Raw genomic sequence first — 22,321 nt, 5'->3', positions numbered from 1 at the left:
CTATTGAGGAATCATGGTTGATAGTCTCTGAGACATCCTGAGAATGAAAGAGATATGAAGAAATTGGGAAATGACAAATGGCATCTTGTTATTAGGAAAGTAAAAAGGCTGGACCACAGAAACTATAAACCAGTGAAATTAATGATCATCTCTGGCAAAATGTCCTAACAATTGTAACAGATTGTTAAACAGACAGCTTTGGGAACATGTAGAGAAGGAAGAGGTGATCATTAGGCATCAGAACTGTTTCACCAAATTCAAGTCATACCCTGGTACAAAGACAAATTCTGGCACATAGTAGGCACACTTGTTAACTGCTACTGTTTTCTGGTGAAATAATAAATCAGATAACACCGTATCGTATCTTGATTTTAGAAAGAGAGTTGACAAATTTCGTGTCTTAATGGACAAGATGGCTCTGTGTAGTTCAACACAGTTATCAGTGATTAAGATGACATCAAAAGCAAGCTTATCATGTCTTTGATGGGTACACAACTGAGAAGAATAGCTAATTCACTGAGCAAGAACTAGACTTAAAATTATCTTGGTGCACTAGAACAGTGGAATAAAGCCTAAAAGTGAATTTTTTTACTGAGATAAACATGAAGTCCTGGGTTTAGATGTTTAAAATTTCAATTATATAAGCTCATGATAAAGAAGTTATGACTTTATATCACTATGTAAAAAAAAAGATCTATTAAGTTTAGTGGATGCAAAACTCAACATCTGTCAACAATAGGATAGAGGAGAAGACAAATCAGATGCAGCTTTAGGTTATAACAAATAAACCACTCCAGTGTCCAGATGAAGAGATGGAATAGTCTTACTGTCCTCTGCACCGTGTGCAGCCCCACATCTGGAGTTGAGTGTCCACTTCTGGAGTCCACATTTTTACAGGGACATTGACAAATGACAAAAATCTGAGGGCGGGCAACAAGGATGGTTGAGCCTCGAGGCCATGTCTTATGAGAAATTGCGGAAGGGAGCGGGGAATGTTTAACAAAGAGAAGCTTAGCTTAGCAGACTGTGACGGCGGTCCTCAAGCAAGGACAGAGTTGTCATGTGGAAGACGAGCGCCCTCACTCTATTTTGTTCCGAGGGCAGAACTAAGAGCAGCAGATAGCTTTATAAGAAAGCAGATTTCTTGTCAATGTAAGGAAAATCCTTCTTAGCGTCTGAGTTTTTCTATATCTGCTCTTCTGTTAAGTAGTGGCCCCTAAGCAGGACTTGGTTAACAATCTTTCAGCACCGTTGTACAAGGGAATTCTTGTGTTGATGGGAAAATTGAATTCCTTAGCCCCTAAGAGTATTTGTGAAATGATGACTAAAATAAGCAAATTGCTAGGCAGTCTAGAAAGAATTAGATGTGGAAGTTCTGCGTAGGATGACAGCTATCGAAAATGTCTATAAGGATTAAGAAAGGCAGTACCGATCAGAGGAGAGATTCAGAAGAGGAATCCGTTATCTAGGACAGCGTTTGTAAAAATACACTGTGGAACATATATGTAAGCCACATATGTAATTTTAAATGTTCCAGTAGCCACACTTAAAAAGTGAAAAAAACTAGGTGAAATTAACTTTAATAATATATTTTATTTTACCTCAGATATCTGAAATATTACCCTTTTAATGTAGACTTAAAATTAATAAAATTATTAATGAGATATTTTACATTCTTTTTTTCATATTCAGTCCTTGAGGCCCTCTGTGTATATTACACTTACAGCACATCTTAGTTCAGATTAATCCCATTTTCAGTGCTCAATAACGACATGTGATAAATGGCTACCACATTGGACAGCACAGACGAGAAGCTCAAGTCCCCAAGCATGGCTAGTTAAAATAAAAGGGGTTATTAGCAAAATCAGGCTGAACTGTACAGGTTACCAAAAAATTCCAGAGACACAGCCAAAATAAAGAGGGTATCGCTGCGGAATGTTTTCGTATTGGCAGTCACAAGAGTGAGAAGTGCCAGGAATACAGGTGGAGTTTGACCAAACGGAGCAGAGAATCGAATTGAGGCTGAACTGCACCTGCCCCACTCCTGGTTGCTCTGGCAACCAGACTCCCTCCCCATGCTAATGACATTATAATGAGAACATCCACATGCAAATGAATTAAGCAGTAATTACAGGCAGATCCTCACTTGTTCTATTAACTCCACTGAAGAGGGTGGTGGTTGAGAGAGGAGTTGGGGAGAGGTTGGATACTGCACAGAGGAGATCATGAAAGGAAAGAACTTGAGTTCCAAAATAAAATGGCTATCCGGAGCCTATATACCAGGCAATAAAGTCACATAGTTACATATTCACATATTACATCTGTTTGGCTTTGCCTGCTATTACCATCACTCAGGGGGAGAGAGACCACCCAAGGGAAACAGGGAAAAGCACAGAGAGACAACAGCAACTCTGTAGGAAAAGCACAGGTTTGGGGAGAAATGCTGTCTACCTTCCCTCCTTCACCCCATCCCCATTTTAAAAAAATTACTTATGATTTGCTCTACCTCCAGCCCATTCATGGGGAGCTGCAGTGAACAACACTAAAACTCTGGAAAAAGATAAAAAGGAGACAGAAAGCTTGTCCATTATTCTTGTTCTGGTTTGCTCTCAATTGCTTTCTACAGTTTTCCCCAAGTTGTTCAGAGCCACGTTGTAATTAATAGTGAACAAGTTGAATATTGAACTTCAGAAACTTGATAATCCTGGCAACATTGATAATGGGAACAGTCAATAGTGTGTATACTGAGGTCTTCCATTTTATAGGATTTTGCACTTGGAAAGTTTTGCATCGTGTAGGAATGTTTAGGTTTCCAGAATCTTGCTGGGTCTCTCAGAAACATATATATATATGTTTTATTTTGGAATAACAGCCTAATTACCTAGTGCTTACTATATACCGGGGACTATTGTAAGTTGCACAGCAGCTCTATGAGGTAAGCATTATGGTTACCCATTTGACAGATGGGGAAATAAAGTAACTTGCCCAGGTTAGTAAGTGGCAGAGCTAAGAACTGAATCCTGTTAGTCTGGCTCCAGAATCCACAGATATGTATTATAAGACATCAAGGATAGAGCCTTCAAAAAGATAAACCAATCTTTATTAATGGTTGACTGACCATTTCCTATCTAGTACAACTACTAATAAGTATAGTAAAATTATTTAATATGACCATCACATTTAGAGCAAAAAAAGAAAAAAACAGGCTAATGAATAGGCTGATTTGGCTGGAATAGAAGGTTCATGTAGAGCATAAGAGGAAGGTGTTGGTAAGGACCCAACTGCCAAGGAATCCTAAAATAGATATCAGAAGGATGCCATGAAAGCTTTTGATGTGAAGAAAACAGTATTTGAGGAAATTTGATTTAGCAGTAGAGTATAATTATAGGAGGGAAAAGAGATGAGCTATTAAGATAAATTAAACTATAGCTTTCTACCCAAGTGCATGCATGTAATAATGGTAGTAGTAGGAATGAAAAAAATAATCAATGAACAGAAACTTTCAAGGCAAAAACTCAAGTGAAACTGGATATTGAATGGAGCAGGAGAAATAAGAAAAACAGAAAAGAACAATAAGTTAGGATTAAACCCAGGATTTTTTGCCAAAGTTATGAAATGACAAACAAAGGGAAGTTTCAATGGCAATTGGATTAGGGCAGAATTTCAGCCTAGACATTAATATGATAACATTTTGGGCCAGATGATTCTTTGTTGCTTCCCTGTGCTTTGCAGGGTGCTTAGCAACACCCGTGGCTTCTACCCACTCAATGCTGGTAGCACCACTTACCAGTGTGACAATGTCTCCAGACAGTGCAAAATGGCCCCTGTGGAGATGGGTGGGGGAGGCAAAGCAGCAAAACAGCCCTCGATTGAGAAACACTGGTTTAGAGAAATGACTATGAGTTTAGTAGACTTTGAGATAGTATTGGGACAGGCACGTGAACATATCCAGAAGGACTGGGAAGTGCATAATTGAAATTCCAGAGAGAGAGAGAGAGAGAGAGAGAGAGAGAGAGGTCAGAGCTGAACATGAAGATTTGAAGATTTTGTACTATCTTGTAAAGGAACAATAATGGATTAGGCATCTGAAGTTGGGGTTTGGAACAAAAAAAAGCATAGAACCTCTGGAATAAAGGAAACTCAAAAGAAGAAAAACCACCAAAGAAGGAGACAGAGACAGTGTCCTGAGGAGAAGAGAAGGAAGCCAGGTTTGGCAATGTGATCAGTCCCATGGGAGAGAGCTGTCTGCAGGAAGGGAAAACCTGCAGTTCCAGGAGCGACTGAACAACAAGTTTGATAGAAACTGTTGGTTAGGATGAGGAGTAAGTCTCAGAGATCCTGGAAAGAGAAATCACATTAAGCTCTCTTGGTGGTGGTGGTGGCAGGGAGGGCGTGATGGTGTTGAAACTAAATTTCAAAATGTTAAAGAACGAATGGATGGTGATGAAGAGAAGGCTGGCTGGATTATTCTTTGGGGAACCTTGGCACTGGCAATTAGAAAATGGCTAGGTAGATCACAAAGGGCAAATTTGCCTTTTTAAGATATAAAAAAAGAGCAAGTTTCGGGAAAGACAGGCAGGAATCATTGAGAGACAACTGAGAGGGCCAGGGTCTTGGAGAAAGTTCAAGGACCCTGATTTGATCCTTCAAATGAGAAGGCAGAACTTCTGAGATGAGCATCACTCTGAAAACACCTCCTCCTGGACTCTCTCAAGAGCAAGATATAGAACAGAAAACAAAGATGCAAATTTACTTCTTGGTGAAATTGGTTCACAATTTTTAAAACACATTATCTGTGAATGTGAGACTGTCTAGCATTGGTCTTTTGCCAATTGCCTGAGTCAGTTGTTTGGATGCTGAAGATGGAGTATAGCTGAAGGGGAATATCTCAGACAATTTATAAGAAAAGTGTATTTTAAGTCTATGGAATCATCCACTTTTTTTAGTTTGTTGGAAATATAATCTTGAGTCCCCCTTTTCAACAGCTAAAATCTTTCATTATGGAATTTATTTTCCATTTTTATCAACATTTCCATCTGTCTCTGCATTCAAAGCTCATTAGAATCAGAGGTGCTTACCAGATACAAAAATTCCAGATTATTGTTAATTTATTATAGCTTATTCTAAAATTACACACGTTCACTGAAACTTTTAAAACAGCATATATGTTGCTCTCAGTGATCAAGAAAACTTCCCCATTCATCACTGTAGTTGCTTACCATCAGCAAATTTAATGTAGGCATAAATAATACATCCTTTTTGGCAAACAAACTTTATATAAGATTCAGAAAATCTAAGTATCAAATACAACATGCTGAACTTGGTTTTATTTAATTGATTTTATGGGCCTTTATTTCCTGAGTCATGGAATAATACCTTGAGAATTTCAGAAATCTTAATTCTAAAGCTTTATTATGTTTTATGTAAACCTTCTTTCATATTCCCTTTTCAGTTGCTCTGTAGAAAAGTACTTATTGTAAATGATTCACTGAAAAAGATTATTCATGCAATGCATTCTATAATAAAATAATTTGTGTAAAGCATTTAATTTGAATGAAATATTTTATATTACTATTGACATTATAAGAGCACAATTGTACACATGCAGAGCCTTCTTGGTGTCCTTTTTCTTTTATCTTTTTGCAAAAGAACACATGCATCCCCTATATATTCAAACAGTCAGGCATAGTTTTTGAGTGTCAGGTATTGTGTTAAGTGCTAGGGATGCTATAAGGACCAAAGCAGCAAAATTTCTGTCCTCCTAAAGGCAAGAGAGGAACAAAAATGCAAATGATCAAATCACATAATGTAATAAATGAGAAAGGTTATTGCTGCTACAGAAATAGAATGTCAGAGAAGGCCATTTGGAAAAGGTGGTATTAATATATGCATATATGTTATATGTTCTCTGGTATGTCCTTTGTGTTTATATATGTAATCTATAAGTTATATTTCCATGTGTCTTTTTATGCTGAATTTTAAAACAAAACTTTACTCACCTAAGTTAAAATGTTTGTTTCCAATTGTCTAATTAAAAAGGAATAGATATTTAAAACACAATTTATTTTAACATAATCTTGGGCCTGCATTTAAATCTAGTTATTTAAATTATAGTTTAATTCTAACAGGTAGACTTTGTTTAATGGAAACATACATTGAATAAATCCTTACTGTCCTTAGGTTCACATTTTTTGTTTGACTTAGAGTTTAACAGCCAGGTTGGATACACTATTTTTACTGTGCCTTAAATAACATCAAATTTGTTCTAAATAATCATAATCATTAATAACATACAGTTGACTTTGTTTTTGTTATCTTCCACAACCCACATTGGGTCCACAATTATAAATTGGAACTAAATGTAAACTTTCCACTAAACAGAGTAAGAACTTGTTATTTCTGTTAGGACATCTCTACCATTTGTATACATGGTAAATATGACATATTTTTATTGTATCCATGCCCCAAAATAAATGTTGTTTCAGAATGCTATACAATATTAAAATTGTAGCAATGCATAGAACTCAAACAGCAGAATATATTTGGGAACAGATATGATGTATGTGCTTAAGATTCACAAAATGCTAGAAGAAACAGTAGGTAACATCTAGGAATAAGTAATTACTATGAACAAATACAGAGGATATTGGAATAGATAGAAAAACAGTACACTATACCTAGATATTAATAATATGGATTTTTCCCAGCTAAATTTGAAGTGCCTGCTTCAGGATATGGTTGGTATTTTTGTAGGGTTCTTTCTAACCACTTCAATTCATTCAGTCAGCAACAGTTCCAATTATTTTTTACTCAATGAAGTTATTGCCTTGGATAAGTGTCATTTTTTTGTAGATTTTATGGATTTCTAGGGGTTGGTAACCAATACACCTAGATACAGCTGCAAGTGGGCTATTTATTTATATTGTAGTTATAAACAAGTGTGGAACATGAAATGTTGGCACAATTTTTAGGATAATAACCTGGAGAGAAGTCATTTGGAACAAGCATGGGAATTTCAGGCTACTAATATTCTCAATTCAAGTGATAAAATCTAACTGCTTGGCTTCATATTTTCTAGTCTAACCCAAGCCAACAATTTCCAACGTTGGTTCTCTCACTCTGTAAGTCGTCTTCGGTTCGCTTATATGGCCTTTGGAAATATTTTAAAACCCAACAAACAAACAAAACTTGCTAAAATAAACCAATCAGTCATCAAGAAACTACTGGGTGTTTAATATTGTATTAAATTGATGTTAGGCTCTGTGATGACCAAACGGAAACTGCTACCCACGGCGCCTGCACTTGGAGATTGTAACTTTGTTGGGAAGATAAAATGAAAACAAATAGTATGCAGAGATTAAAGAAAGAGAACATAATTAAACTTTAATTATAACTTATTCTAATGTTAAATGCATTTGCATCGGTGCATGTGCATTCGTGTATACATGTCACGTGGTACTTTGAAATCAAACAGCCCTTGGGTATAAGTGGCACGTCGCTATTGCACAGTGATGTGAAAACTTAGCTTGTATTTTTCTCTTGCTCCTCTTAAGCCAATCTGTATTCTACTTTTTGAGTTACTGACTTAACAGAAAGGCCTGTTAGGGAAACTGAAAGGAAATGGCTGGCAGCCTTGGCCCACTCTCCGTGTCCCTGAGCAGCTGCCCGCATGAGAGCCTCCCAGCCGCCAGGTGCCCTCTCCCGGCTTGCATTGTCCCCACCCTCTCGGAACACTGTGGTTGCGCTAACCCGATTTATGAGATGCAGCAACATCTGGCAGCATTGGCATCCTCGTTGGACTGTGATTGTCACTCCGTGTCACCGGATGAATGTGCCCTGAGTGCCTGTTGGGCTGTGTGATAATAAAGCCCGCATTAGCACATGGCGGGGGCGGGGGCAGGCGGAGGCATTCCTGGGCCTCCCCATGCCGGGCGGCCGCGCGCCCAACAAAGGGGAGGTGGCGGGATGCACAGAAGTGCTGACGAGGAAGGCCTGACACGCTGCAGGCAGTACGTGACATCTCGTGGCTTCTGGCTGTTGTTGAGTGTGATGAATGTCACCAGCATGATGGATGACTTTCAGATCTCTCCCATTATATCATATCTGTAAGAAATTCCCTCTTCCTCAAATGTCTTTTTGTTCCTCCACCCCTGAGCTGCAGATGGCATCTGCCCACGCATTCCCATTGTGTGAAGCCTACAGAGAACGTCGCCATTCTTCAGGGATCCGGCTCATGGTTGAATTGCTAGCATTCAATTAAGACTTGAAATTATGGCTTTGGGCAGTTTAACCTCTTCTAACACAGAGTAATGGTAGTTACTCTGGCCATTTAGGAATTTCCTGAGGTGCCACAAATTTATTTCATTAAGATCTGAAAGGATAGAATCAGTAGCTTAAATAAAGGCAATTGCTATTTTTTTCTACCTGCTTTGGAATTAAATTATTTTTTATCAAGAAAAAAATATTATTTTTGTGAGTAAAGCCATTTGTATTCACACATAAATTCCTAACAAAATGTGAACTGATCTCTCAATTGCAAAATATAGTCTGACAATATAATAATTCATATTAGGTACAGAGGTTAAACATACATAAATTGGTAGTAGGCCAAAGTTATAGCTTCTCCTTTTTTTCCCCTCTTCAGCTCAATGATACAGATTTTACATGTCTGATTTATGAAGTAAATGTTTTTACTTAGGAAAAGCTACAATGATGACTAATGTGGAAAAGAGCAGATTGGTTATTCACAGCCTTTCCTCTTCCTTTCTTGTGATTGTCCCAGGCATTATGCTAAAAGTGAACATGAGCTGTAGTTGTAGGTAAGCCAGTGAATGGGCACAGGGATTTTCTTCTAAATTACAGAAAAAAGTAATATGCCCTTCGGGTACTGCCGGGTTCAACACGTGTTCCATGCTATGTGCAGCATGTAGGTGGTTTACACTCCTCAAGGTAATGGAAGTCCCCAAGGTAATCTTTAAACATTTGTGGGTTGAAGCGGCACTAGTTATAGAGGGTAAAAGCCACACAAATCCCTGGAAATCCCTGATTAATTTTAAATAATCAATCTCAGATGCCAGGTTACAGGTAAATTGGGCTTAGAAGGTAGGATCAAGGTACATACCTTAATGGTTGTCAATGGAATGTTAAAATTCCCAGGAAGGACTCCTTATGAGCACAGATAAAGAATTAAAAGACTCTTGGAAAAGTCCATATCAGAAGGACTTTTAACAGGAGAGATAAGAAAGCAACCAAAAAAGGAAGTTAATAAAAAAAAACCAGACAGGAATTTGGACAAGTACCTGAGTCAGGAGACAAAAGGAGTCATGGACCTAATAAACACAGGCCTCTGGGCCATAGATTGAGAAGGGCTAATGGCTTTTGAAGGTTGACTTAGGAAAGTGACAACTCTTATTAACACTGAGTATGACAAGGGAAAACAATAATATCTAACATTACTAACAGCTTACTACATGCCCGACACTTTTCTAAATTCTCTGGATATATCAAACAACCTTTTGAAGGATAGATACCCAATCAATTAATAGTTTAAAATGGTGTCACTTCCAGTCTCCTACATGTATGCATTCTCCCAAGGCATTGTTTCCTGAACTGCCAAAGCACATGAATCCCTGAGTGCTATTTAAAAATGCAGATTCCTAGGACTCCCCCCCCACCCCCCACATAGGTCTTGGGTGGTAGAGCCTTTTCTTTCAGTGAACAATTGTGATAATTTTTATTTTCAGAACTTTTAGGAAAATGCTGATTTCAGAAAAAATAACAGGCTTTCCAGATTTTGGGCCTTACAGATCATACTTCCACATTCAGAAGTAAGCAGAGCAAAAGTTATAGTATATATGTATACATAATATAATATATATGTTAGGCAGTGTACACTCTATACCTATGTTTGAATGATTGCATGAAAACCTTGGATTAGAGAATATTATTAAAGAAATGTAGCTTAAAGTTACAGGGTAGCTTGACAATAGATAAAAGGAATTTTCAAGTAAAAGTCATGCCTAATCTGTCTTAGAATTCTCAGAAATAAATGACTTGCAGTTAGTACATTGCATATTACTAGATAATTCATGACTTACTGCACAGTGGATTTTGTAGAACTTTGTGGACCACGGCTGGTCTCTGTGGCCATGATAGTGCCTAGTGTGTTTCCTTCACTGAACAATGGAAGATCTGAAAGAAGATCTTCTAATGTGATGCCACACAGGCAAACTCAACAGCCTCCTTCCCTAACAATTCCAAATCATGTAGCAGTCTGACTTGAACTAGTAAAGCTCTATGAGTCAAAATGACTACAAAAAAGGATTGTTTTGAAATTCCTACTATAGCAAGTCACTTATTCAAAAAAGATATTTGCACTTTATGAGAAAATCACCAGTCCACCTTTCTGTTACAAAATAAAATGGGGTACAAAGGTGGTTAAAAATTACTTCTTTTTTGTAAAAGCCATATTTGTGAAAATCAAATAATTTCCAAAGAAAAAATGCTATCTGTAGTATGTCTGGCTTCCAAACAGTCACCACACAGAGAAAAACATGAGTGTGGGCTGCAGGGCTCCCAAGCCATTTCTGCACACCAGATCCCTATTCACAATAGCAATGCAAAAGTGAAACAGTGTAGAGAATTACTTTATCCCAACAAAAGGGCTTAAACCCAGTCATTAAATTATGAGTCCAAAATTCAAGCTGAATATTTATAAAACTTTGAATTTTTCAATTCATGAATTACAGACACCATAAGCATCATTACTGTAAATGGATTATGAATACATTGTTATTACCTAAGCAAAGCTGTGAGTTGATTATTCTTAAAGAGAATCTCAACTTTATCTCCTGGTAAAACTTCTCCCATGAAATTAAAGAATAAGTGGAAAAAAAAATGGAAGGGACTCTCTGTTGTGGGTGTTTTCAAGTTTCGCACTATTGACATTTTGGGTGGAGTAATCATTTCTTGGGGGTAGAGAGATCTGTCCTGTGCATTGCAAGGTGTTGAGAAGCAGCATCGCTGCTCTCTACCTGCTACATGACAGCAGCACTACCCACCCAGGTGTGACAATCAAAGATGTCTCCAGCAGACAGAAATGGACGGAGGCAAACGAATAAATAATCAAGTGTCTCCAGACATTGTCACCTGCCACCTGGTGAGGGCGGGAGCATCACCTCTGGCTGGGAAATACTCTCTTGTGTGAACATCACCCACAGGAATGTGATCCCATTTTATCAGACCCATTTTACTGGCTTGTCAAGAAAGTGGTCCTAAATGTGCTTGTGATCGATGTTAATATAACATTGTTCTTTTTGGCTATGGGACGTGTTCATTTCTTTTTCTTATCCTGACATTTCTAAAGCCCTGGAAAATAGAAAGCAGCCTACTCATAGTAATGTTAACATGAATAGATGAATGGGGGAAAAGACCACTTCATTAGAAACTGCAGAAGCTGAAGGAGGTGGACACACTTCCTCAATAATCTATGCTTATTCTTCCCACAAACAGTACAAAAATATTGCTACTGGGAGGTGACTTCCCTCCTCTGGACAAATTGGTTTGTCTCACAATAATGAGGCACAAGTGACTCTGTCTCTCAGGGTTTATTTATAACATCCTGTGTTTATTTATAACATCTCGCATTCCCCTCTCTCCTAATATTGTCCTTTGCATATTCCACTAGATATCACAGTGGTTTTCCTCTGTTTTCACACTGCAATGGAAATTGCTGCGGTAAGGAATCCCACGTCCTTGAATAGTGCTTTGTTTCATGCAGGTGAAGGCTGAATTTTGCTTTCAGGTTAAGTGAGCCCAGAAAATTAGCTTATTAAACAGGTAAAGAACTTGAGTCAAAATAAATGTCAGATAATATGCAGGATCTAGAAATATACGAAAATATTGTTTTCCATAGTAATATTACAATATAAGAAGTAGTCTCAAAACAAATCCAGGTACATTTGTTGGAGATATTAGCATCATAGAAATAGATTGCCCCAAATTTGTATTATTTTTTCAAAAAAAGCATTTGGAATTACAATATCTATATTCTACTGGTGAAAAAAGTGTGCGTATGTTAATGTAGATATTTAAGTCTAAATATCATTAGGAAATGTATTGCTTAGATTTTGCAAATGATTTTTGCTTTAAAGAATGAAGTTCAGAAAATTTATTTCAGTGTTAACATCTGATCAGATTTTACCTTGAATCATAAATTTGTCTTCCCCTAGAAGGCTACATGGAATCATTGATTATTAATTTACAATTTCTCCTCTTTCTGCAGGTAAGAGCTTGCATTTCTTGGTCTCACATGTTGTTTCTCTCTCTCTCTCTCTCTCTGTTTCCTGCTTCCTTTCCCTCTTCCTCTCTCTCCTGTATCCTGCTACTATTGAGCAATAGGAGAGAGTTAGGTCCATTGACTTGAAGGAGATGAAAGTTCTATAAGGTCAGAGACAGAGGCACATTTTAAAAGACTGAATTACTTAAAATTAAGTACATGCGGTGAGGCACTATAAAACAGCAGTGTCTAAGAATCTCAAGAACTTTCTTTTCAAGAAATCAGCAATCGTTATTTAGTGTAGAAGATTACTTAATATTCACTTCAATCAATGTCCCATCTTTAACGATTGCTTCTTGGAGTGGCATCCACCCAGAGCGCCAGTGATAAATATTTAATAAAGGGAACTCCCTCTACCATTTTTTTCTTTTCCCCATATGCATTCAATTAATTACTTCATTTTAACAAGCAAAACTGCTCTCTCAAATGCCACCTCAATATTTCACATTCTTAAAAACTCCGTACCAGGTTGATTTACAGGGAAACATTTTGAAAGATTAAAGTTTTAGGGGTGGATTTTGGCAGGGAAACACATAAAAGATACTTAGCCCACAAAATGGAAACGTTCTGATGTGCTTCTCTCCCTCAGATTTGGCAAGCATTACCCCATATTTGGTCATTTCAATGGAACGGCAAAGAAACTTCGCTTACTGCAAAGGCGAAAATAAAGACATTTTACTTGCTCTGTGGAGGGCTTGATTTCCCAGAGACTTTTTTTCTCCTTTTCTTCTTTTTCTTTTTTGGGTATAATTCTCTGTTCACTGAAGACATTCTGTTCTGGTGAGCTCTGCACTTCTTATTCATGGCAATTACGTTCACATCTTTGATCTTGGATGAGATCTCTTGTGCATATTTTGTTCTATTTATGTCTTTGATCTGGTTTCTTGTGATTTTTTAAGGTTGTGTTTTTATTCGAAAGACGTTCAGCCTACAATATTTAAAAAGGAAAAAAGGTGACATTTAGTTTATCCATATGACATTGTCTTTTTAAGCATATGGATAAATTAGACTGTCTTTATACTTCTCAGCTCCTTCTTCCAATATACTGATAATTTGTGTTTTTTAGCTGTCATAACAGTGGAAAGCTCAACAATCAGATAGATTACAACATGGTCGATCAAATTCAGCTTGACAGTTTTGCAATCTCGTTATTCCATTTATTTTAAAAGAATAAAATTGGTCTTCCAATTATCTGGATGTGATATAGCTATAGAATAGTAAGGGAATAAATCCATAGAGTTCCTGCTTATGGATGGCTTAACTAGTCTTATTTATTTGTTATTACCATTCTTATTTAATTTAATATAAATTTATTTTCTTGTCTATGTATAATGTATCCTTTATACTCAGGTTTCAAGAACTCACCTAGGTAGCTTAAAGATGATATGTATTACTAAGGGGAGATTAAATAATAAGATAACAGCTAGCGGTCGCTGTAGTAATGGCAAAGTGCAATGAATAAGGGGGCTGCATGGGACCTAGGAATGTACATGACAAAAATTGGTCACCATGGCAACATTTGAGCAGTGGGAGACAGGGAGCTGAACTGAGCAACACAGAGCTGCAGTGGCCTGATTGAAAAGAACTGCCTATAATTTAGCTTGACTGACTTCTTATGTAATATGTTTTCAGTACTATGCAAATGACTATAGAAATGTGAGAATCCAAAACAGTCTATAAATCCAGACTGCAATAACAAAACATACACCTTTCTTTGAGGGTAAGATTAGGGCTTCCAATTTGTAGCAAGCCAGAAGGTTCTTTGTTCCTAAAGATCTTAGACTGTAAGCGTTATCACAGGTATTTCTGTATAAAGCCATGTCTCTAAACAAGATTTCCATAGTTTAGATGCCTATTTATGCAAATACTAAACATCACCTCATAAAAGGAAGTAAAACCAGATTTAGGAGACAGAGAAAGGTGGTGTAACTATAAGAAATTGTTAAGTTGAACGGTTGGTGAGCCCCATCGTAGAAAATATAATCCAATACACTTTTTCTTTTAATTCTTTTCTAGCTGGTTGTTTGCTCCTCGAATTATCTGGATAATTGTCCTTGTTTTCTTTTTTTAATTTGTTTGTGTTCCATAGAATCAGGGACAGAAGGGAATTCAAACAACTCTATGGTCTGGTAGGCAAAAGCCAAATGGCATTTTGTTTGTTTTATATTTGTATAGGAGGATGAAGGCCTCTAAAGGGAACTCAGACCGTGTGAATGAATAAAGACAATCAGAATATAACTTATTCCAAGTGTTCTAAGAACAATGATATCTCAATTAATAAATCTCAATATTAAATCTCTTTCTAAGATTCAGCACTGTTGATCATACAAGCACTTGATATATTGTGCAAAGTAGAATTATAATGAATCATGTAGCTTAATGGCAATTATCTGTGTTAAGCAGTGCATATAATGGTAATAATAAAATTGATAGTAACCACAGAAATGATTATATATATAAAAAATGAGTACTATGTATATTCCAGGTACTCTGTAGCCTCATTTTTTCTTCACAACATCACTACAAGAGAGAAATAATCATTCTCCCTATTTGGCAGATAAGGCCTAGAGAAGTAGAGTAATTTACCGGAAGTTACAGATAAATAAATTGCAGAACCCACATTAGAATCTAGAGTCATTTAGCTGCAAAGTCTTGCTTTTCTAAGCATGAGTTTCTTCCTACTCTGTATTCAGATTACTTCTTAGTAAGACCTTTCTTCTCCATGCCTGTTACCAAAATATTTCTTTGCCCAGATCATCTCTTGTCGATCAACTGCAGCCCTGACCTTGCAGTGCAGACACTGGAAACTTAATTAATCGAAAACTCACTAACTTGTCTCTTACAAATTTGCTCATTGTAAAGTTTCCCTCCCTTATGATAATGTGTTACTTAGCTTCTCCTTCTATTTTATTTCACTGAATTAGCTTAGGAAGAAGAATTTGTCTTTGTTTAAATCTTCAATGTCCTCATTCAACTAGCATGCGTGCGAGTTAATATCATGAAAGGTTCAGCCAGCAGCAGGGAAGAACTGGCCAGGATTTACCAGAACCCAGAATTTGCTTAGGCTACAAGAGCTACCTGGTGCAATGAGTCAGGAACTTACTCTTTTCTATCTGGCTTCAGTTGCTCAATGTTAGTTTGTGGTATTATTATTCATCTATGTTGTTCTGTGCAGCATTGTTGTTTCTGTGTGGTATTTCATTGTATGAACATTCCACAATCTATTCATCTACTCTATTATTGATGGACATTTGTATGTTTCCAGTTTGGGGTTAGTATAATTAATGCTGTTATAAACATTCTACCCTTCCAGGTAACAGTCTTTAACAGGGATAGCATTTCAAAAGGTATTTTCTCTAATGGCTTAAGGACTTGCATAAGACTTTCACCAGGAAACAAAGTCAGCTCTATTTAGATTATAATTAGTGTCATATCATTTATAAGCCAATGACAATGTTTAGGGGCATTGTATTCATTTGCTAGAGCTTCTGTGACAAATATCACAGGTAAGTGGCATAAACGACAGACATTTATGTTCTCACAATTTCAGAGGTGTCAGCAGGGTTGCTTTCTTTTGAGGTCTTTCTCCCAGGCTTATGAATGGCTGTCTTCTCCCTGGGTCTTCACATGGTCTTCCTTCCATGTGCCTCCGAATCCTAATCTCCTTTACTTATAAGGACATCAGACATACTGAATTTGGGCTCACCCTCGTGCCCTCGTTTTGACTTAAGTACAGTCACATTTTGAGAAACTGTGGATTGTGACTTCAACATATAAACTTGGGGGATGGGAGGAGGATATAAGTCACGCAGTAAGAGATGTAGAATGCAGATTAGTTGATGGTAGTGGTGCAAGTATCCACACAAATGAGCCTTAACCAAAGCGGGAAAGAAAAAGTTTCGTGAGAAACTTCAGGCTAGCAGTTTTCAACTGGGTTGTTTATTCTTGACAACTTTGGGAGTTTCCAACAGTTGTGAAGTTTCTCCCTTCCCTGTGAACTTGAAGGGTTAGTGTTTGTTGAGATTATTCTCCTTTCCCCTGTTCCCACTTACTCACTGAGGCCATTTTTGTGTATGGTACCAAAGATTCCAATTCCCGGTGCCAGCGTCCATACCCGGAAAGTGGAGGCTGTTAGGTCTGCAGGAGGCAACTGAGTTTTCTTCTGCCTCCTCTGTGCTGTTTGCAGGCTTGAAGCCACTGGTGGGGTTTCCTGTGACCAGACGAAGATGATCCAGAGCTTGGGAAAAGGGATTCTTATGCTGTCAGTGTAGAAATCAGAGTGGGAACTCTCGAGTGATGAGTGTGCTGTGAGGGCACACCGGGGCACAGGGGCAGCACGGGAACAGTGGAAACAGGACAGCCTGCGTCCCCTCCCTTGCCTCACCTTTCCTGCCATCCCTGACAAGTTAAGGAGGGTATTGGGGGCAGTGGAGGAGACATAGGACTGGGAAAGAATGACAAGGAAAGAGAATTGTGGGGTCTGCAATAGCTAGAGGAAATGGAATTGATGCAGAAGCAGGGAAAACTACATTTCTGCAGCAATGCAGCTGGGCCTGTGATCCCGGACCCACCTAAATGGGTGTTTTAGCCCCATGCTCGCCATGGTAAACTCACAGAATCCTTTAATTGTTCATACTTTTCTGTTTTCTTTCTTTAACCAGGAACCGTGGTAATGTGGCTATTTTTATTTCAATTGAACAATAAATACATGACATCACAAATAAGAGATGAATTAGTTTAATTACATTTAAATTTATTTGGAAATTATGAGATTAGAAGCTGCTTCTGGAAATTGTACATCTTATATTTAATTCTGGAAAAGCACATACTTCAATTTGTTATAAAAACAAAAAATTGCAGAATTGGATGAATAAGTTTTCCTGTGTTCAGTGCATACTGGATGTTACAAGAAAAGACCATGAAATCACCGGGATAGGAAAGTATTTGAGTTCTTTCTGTGCACGTGCATTCTTCATGTTTGCATCCCTCTGTGTATTGACTGCACATGCTGCCCAAACAGCTCCTCCTGTGTACCTGGGCCACATTTCTACTAGAGCCGATCCCTACATTCAGTGAGGACATAGCTCTAGACAAATAACTAAGCTCTACCCTTTTTCCTCTTTTGTTTCCTCGTTTCTATTGTCTATCAGTATATCTGCACCGAACACTTACTTGGAAAAAAGCATCGTGACAGCTACTGTGAGGTTTTACCTGGTCTGAAGAAATGCTCTTTTGCCCTTCAGCAATTTAGGAACTAAGTGGGGTGACAGTCATTCTAATTCCCAGCCCATATGTCAGGAGAGAGGACTGTCATATGGCTATATAATGATGATCACTCTGTGGAGGTTCTCTGCTCTGTAAGCACAGAGCACCGTGGCTTGTTCAGACTACATATATTAGATTTGCTGTCTGGAAGATCTGTGCCATCTGGGACCTAGTGGGGACAGGCCAAGAAGACCACACACAGTGTAGCTCCTACGGTTTTTCAGGCAGCTGGGCAGCAATGCTGCATGGGCTTAAGGAGTCCATTGTAACGTGGGTCTCAATGCACATGAAGTTTAAGATGAGAGAAGACTTTCTCTTTAATTAGAGAAGACTTCAGAGGGAAAATGAGATGAAGCCCATGGCAAAGGAGATACAATAAGGTCAGGGAGGAAGAGGCACATTTCTGTAAATGAGCCATTGTTTGTGCATGTTAACAATGTGCACAATGTGGAGCAAAGAGGAAAAGAAAGAGCAGGTGATGGTGAATGTGTTTCTTGTTCACATGCTTTGGATGCAGTTCATGCTGGAAATACTTACGGAGTGCCTGATCTGTATCATGCACTGACCTATAACCTGGGAATACAACAATGAAGAAAACAAATTTCCTGCTTTTGTGGAGTTTATGTGTTAATGGGGAGAGATACAATGCAAGAAAAATTAATAGGTATGGTATATGTTATTTTAGAGGATGACAAGTGCCATGGAAAACATACAGCATATTTAAGAGAACGGAGGGTGATAAGGAAGAATGACATTTGAGGAGAAACTTGAGAGAAATGAGGGTGATAAGCCATGGGTATCACTGGGCAGAAGAAACAGGAAGTGCAAAGGCCCTGAGGTGGCAGCATGGAGAACTGGGAATGGGGAGGCCAGTGCGCCTGCAGCAGAGAGAGGAGTGGGAAGAAGCAGACGACAAAAGGTCAGAGAGGAAATACCAGCCAGACCATGTTGGGACATTTTGGCCCCATTGAGGGCTTTGGGTTTTACTCTGAGTCAGGAGAGCAGCTACTGGGCCATTTTGTGAAGTGGAAATCTGCTCATGCATTCAAATATTTCGTGACCTGTGTTTCAGACCTGAAGTTGTGCTGAGTGCTGAGGATACAGTGGCGAATAGGAAAACCGTCTTTGTTTTCAAGGGATTTGGTTTATTGGAGGATTTGGTCCCTGGTACCACTTAATAAAGGGACATGTCAGGCTGGGAGCAGATGTAACAGAGAAAACAAATGGTTGGCAAAAAGGTCTTAAGTGTGAGCAGTAACTTGGTCACATGCTGTGAGTGGCATTAGTTCCATGACCTAAGGGTCATCCTTGTCCTCAGTGACCCCCCCCAACCTCTATAGCCCACACTGTAGAGCAAAGCATTCCCCAGGGTGGCTTTCCCACTATCAGAAGCCTGAACTGCTGCCAGGTGCACTTGACGTACCTACCGCCTGTAATAAAGTCAAATGATTTTGGAGGAGAGGAGCGTGGTGTGGTCTTAATTTTATCGGTTCCCATACTCATGTGAAAGGAGTTCAAATCTTTTCCTTCAAATATGTTTGGAAGGGGAAAAAAGGAGAACCTTGGATAATTAAATGATTGAAGTGGGAATGAGGGGACAGGCAGAGACCAAGAACCATAGGGGTTGGTAATACCAAAGGTACACGCACCCCAAGGGGCAGCATAGTAGGACATGGACTATGTGAACAAGTGGGGCTAATCGAGTTAACCAAATGGAATGGACAGAAACCAGGTAGTGAGAGAAAGGTATGGAAGTATGCAGTTGGCAGAGAGATGAGTGAACTTAGGCTCTCTCATAGAAGAGAAAGCATTATTGATTGATAATAAACTGAATAAAAAATGTGAAGACAGGATCTCCTATTAGTTAACACTGTTTTCTGAATATGTGAGTAAATGAATGTCCCAGTACATTCATTTCTTAAGGGATGCTCCCAAGTGTCAATTTTCCCTTAAGTGCTGATTCTCTTTGGAATTCCTTTTTAGGCACAACCTGGTATCTTAAATCAGGATTATTTTCCTGGACATTTGACTACTTTTTTAATGTGAAAAAAAGAGCAAGGGTGCTTCCATATTTTTTCTACTTTTTTCAAAGGAAGAAAATAACTACATATTTTATGTTTTGTACAAGGAGTGTACAAACACTTTCTGTAAAGATTCCTATATAAAAGTACTTTAGGCTTTGCAGACTATGTATACTCAGGTTTGCTGTCATAGTGCAAAAGCAGACATAGACAGAATATGAATGAATGAGTCTGGCTGTGTTCCAATAAAACTTTATTTGCAAAAATGAGCAGTGGGCCAGATTTGGACCTCAAGCCAGAGTTGCCTAATTTCAGCATTATAGTATCATCTTTAAAATCTGCCTTTGTTGAGTATTCTTTTACTTGCAACTATTTTTTTGTTGGGTTGATATAGTTCATTTTTATTCCAATTCTATATCACACTTCAAAACAAAATCTAATGGTTTTAACAGCAGAATTTTTTAAATGTTAAAACTTTTCACATTTTTTCTTTTTTCCACAAATTTCAGTCTTCTGTGGACTTTTAGGATAGATCCAAAGAGAGTTAAAGCTTTTAATTGTCCACTTTCTTTTCCCTGAAGGAAATAAAATCCATTATTTCTTGTGTCATTTTTATGCTATAACAGCTATGTCATCAGTAGCTTTCCACTGCAAATGTAATAAAAAAAAGTGAAAATTAATTTTCTATTGTTTGAATCAAACTGTCCCAATGCCTCTATATGGTACTAAAGTAAAACTGTAAAGTTAATGGAATATTATAATCTGCAAGATGCTCTTTTGTTGAAGAAGGAAAATTGGCTCATCTTCCATGGTTTGAAAGGTTTATAGCAACAGGGCCCACTAAATCAGCAATTAACAGTAAAACCACCAGATAAAAATGGATCGATTCCATTCTCTTTTACTGAGACAATAGAAATTCCAATCAGAATACTCAAAAGTCCTTTTCTGTCTCATTTTTTAATGCTTAGGTAAACAAATGCCCTGGCTTCTAAATCTTGCATTGGAAAAAGAAATTAGCAGTGTTCAAAAAAAAGAGCAACATTTAGTCTTTGCCTGCTCAGGAGTGATTAAAATGTTGACAGTGTCCCAGCATCCCCAAGCTTCGAGCTTCCTGACAGCTGCCATTGCCACTGAACACAGCCGTAGAACCAGGGCAGGCTTTATCGGTAAACTGCTCTGCTGGGCCACAGGCGCTCTGCCTCCATTTCACACTGGCATCTGTTGCCATATTTTAAAGCTTTATTCCACAAACTTTGACAAAGGCAAAGATTCCATACCATATGCATTTGCTCCTCCAACCGCGCAGGTCAGATTTCCAGGACTACAACCATAAACTTTCATTCCTGGAAAGCAACACGGCATTTTCCCCCTGATTTTTCTAGTAGCAAAACAATTTTTTACTTCTTGTGCAATCTAGGTTTAGGAAATGGAAATTACATCAAGTTAGATTCTTCTTTTTGGCAGAAGGGAGAATGAATGCTTCTTACAAGCCTCACCAAATACGACTGGCAACAGGCATCTTTTAGACATTTTCAAGCTTGTTCCAATTTGTGGAGACAGCTAGTACCACGTCATTCCCTGATGACAACAGCTTCAAATGTGGCTGCACCAACGCTACCAAGATATCCATTTAAAAAGAGAAGCATGTAAAATCCAGATTTGAAATTCAATAAGGAATTCAAAGAAAAGTCTAGCTTTCAGGCCATCTCCTAGCTAAATGAATAAATGAATAGGCAAACTATTGCATCAAAAAAAAAAAAATCTAGAAGGCAACCAAAGGAAGCTTTGCTCACTACTGTCTGAAAATAGCCCCGTCTGGAAAGGTATGCTTTTAGACTAAGAAAGCAGAAAAAACTAATTAGACAAGAAGCAACCGTGAACAAACATGTTAGCAGAATCAATAACTGGAACTGATCAGCTATTTCTTTAATTGTGCCAGCTGGGCGTCTGTGATGTGCTTAGCAGAGCATAATTACCAACCTCGATCCCATAGCAAAGACTTTTTTTTCTTTCTTTTACATAAATAGCTGGGCATATGCCATTTAATACCAACAATAATAATATTTAATGTTTTTAAAAACTGAAAAATTAGTGGAAAATGAGACATCTCATGTAAGATGATGTTTCATGAATAATTATAAGGAGGTCAAGGAAGTATGCCAGTTGTGCTAATAAGAATGTGAGCTATCAAGGAAATGTAACTAATTTCTTCATTTAAAGGCCATTATGTGCTCCATGTGTGAAGCTGCATTATTAAAAGTAGGGACAATTTGCTTTGCTACTTTAGCATGGGTTCCGTAGTTTGTTCTCATTTGTAGAGCTATGATTGATTTGGGCCCCAAGGATTGCGCCTACTACAACTTGAAGGACCATGCAATGCAGTTGTCTGGTACCATTAGGAGGAATTAAGACGGACTTCAAGTTGTGTAAGTAAAAGGAATAGAGAAGAGAAAAGTTTCACTAGTTAATTCAAAGGAAAAAAAAAAATCCTACGCCAATTGATTTGTACACTTTTTTCCCTCGAGTGACAGCAAAACAAAGGTTTGTAAGCATGTAATAGACTGGAAAGACCAGTGTTTAAAAGTCCAAGTTTAGCTGTGTGTAACCAAAGAAAGCTTATCGTTTCTGACATATTGCTGTGGGAAACTGGCCTCTTTAGGGCAGTTGTCACCTGGAAAAGTGACATGTTAAAGGCAAT

Source organism: Lemur catta, chromosome 8 (assembly GCF_020740605.2).
Source record: "Lemur catta isolate mLemCat1 chromosome 8, mLemCat1.pri, whole genome shotgun sequence".
NCBI classification, from domain to species: domain Eukaryota; kingdom Metazoa; phylum Chordata; class Mammalia; order Primates; family Lemuridae; genus Lemur; species Lemur catta.
The sequence above is the reverse complement of the archived record's forward strand: the minus strand, read 5'-3'. Positions refer to the sequence as shown.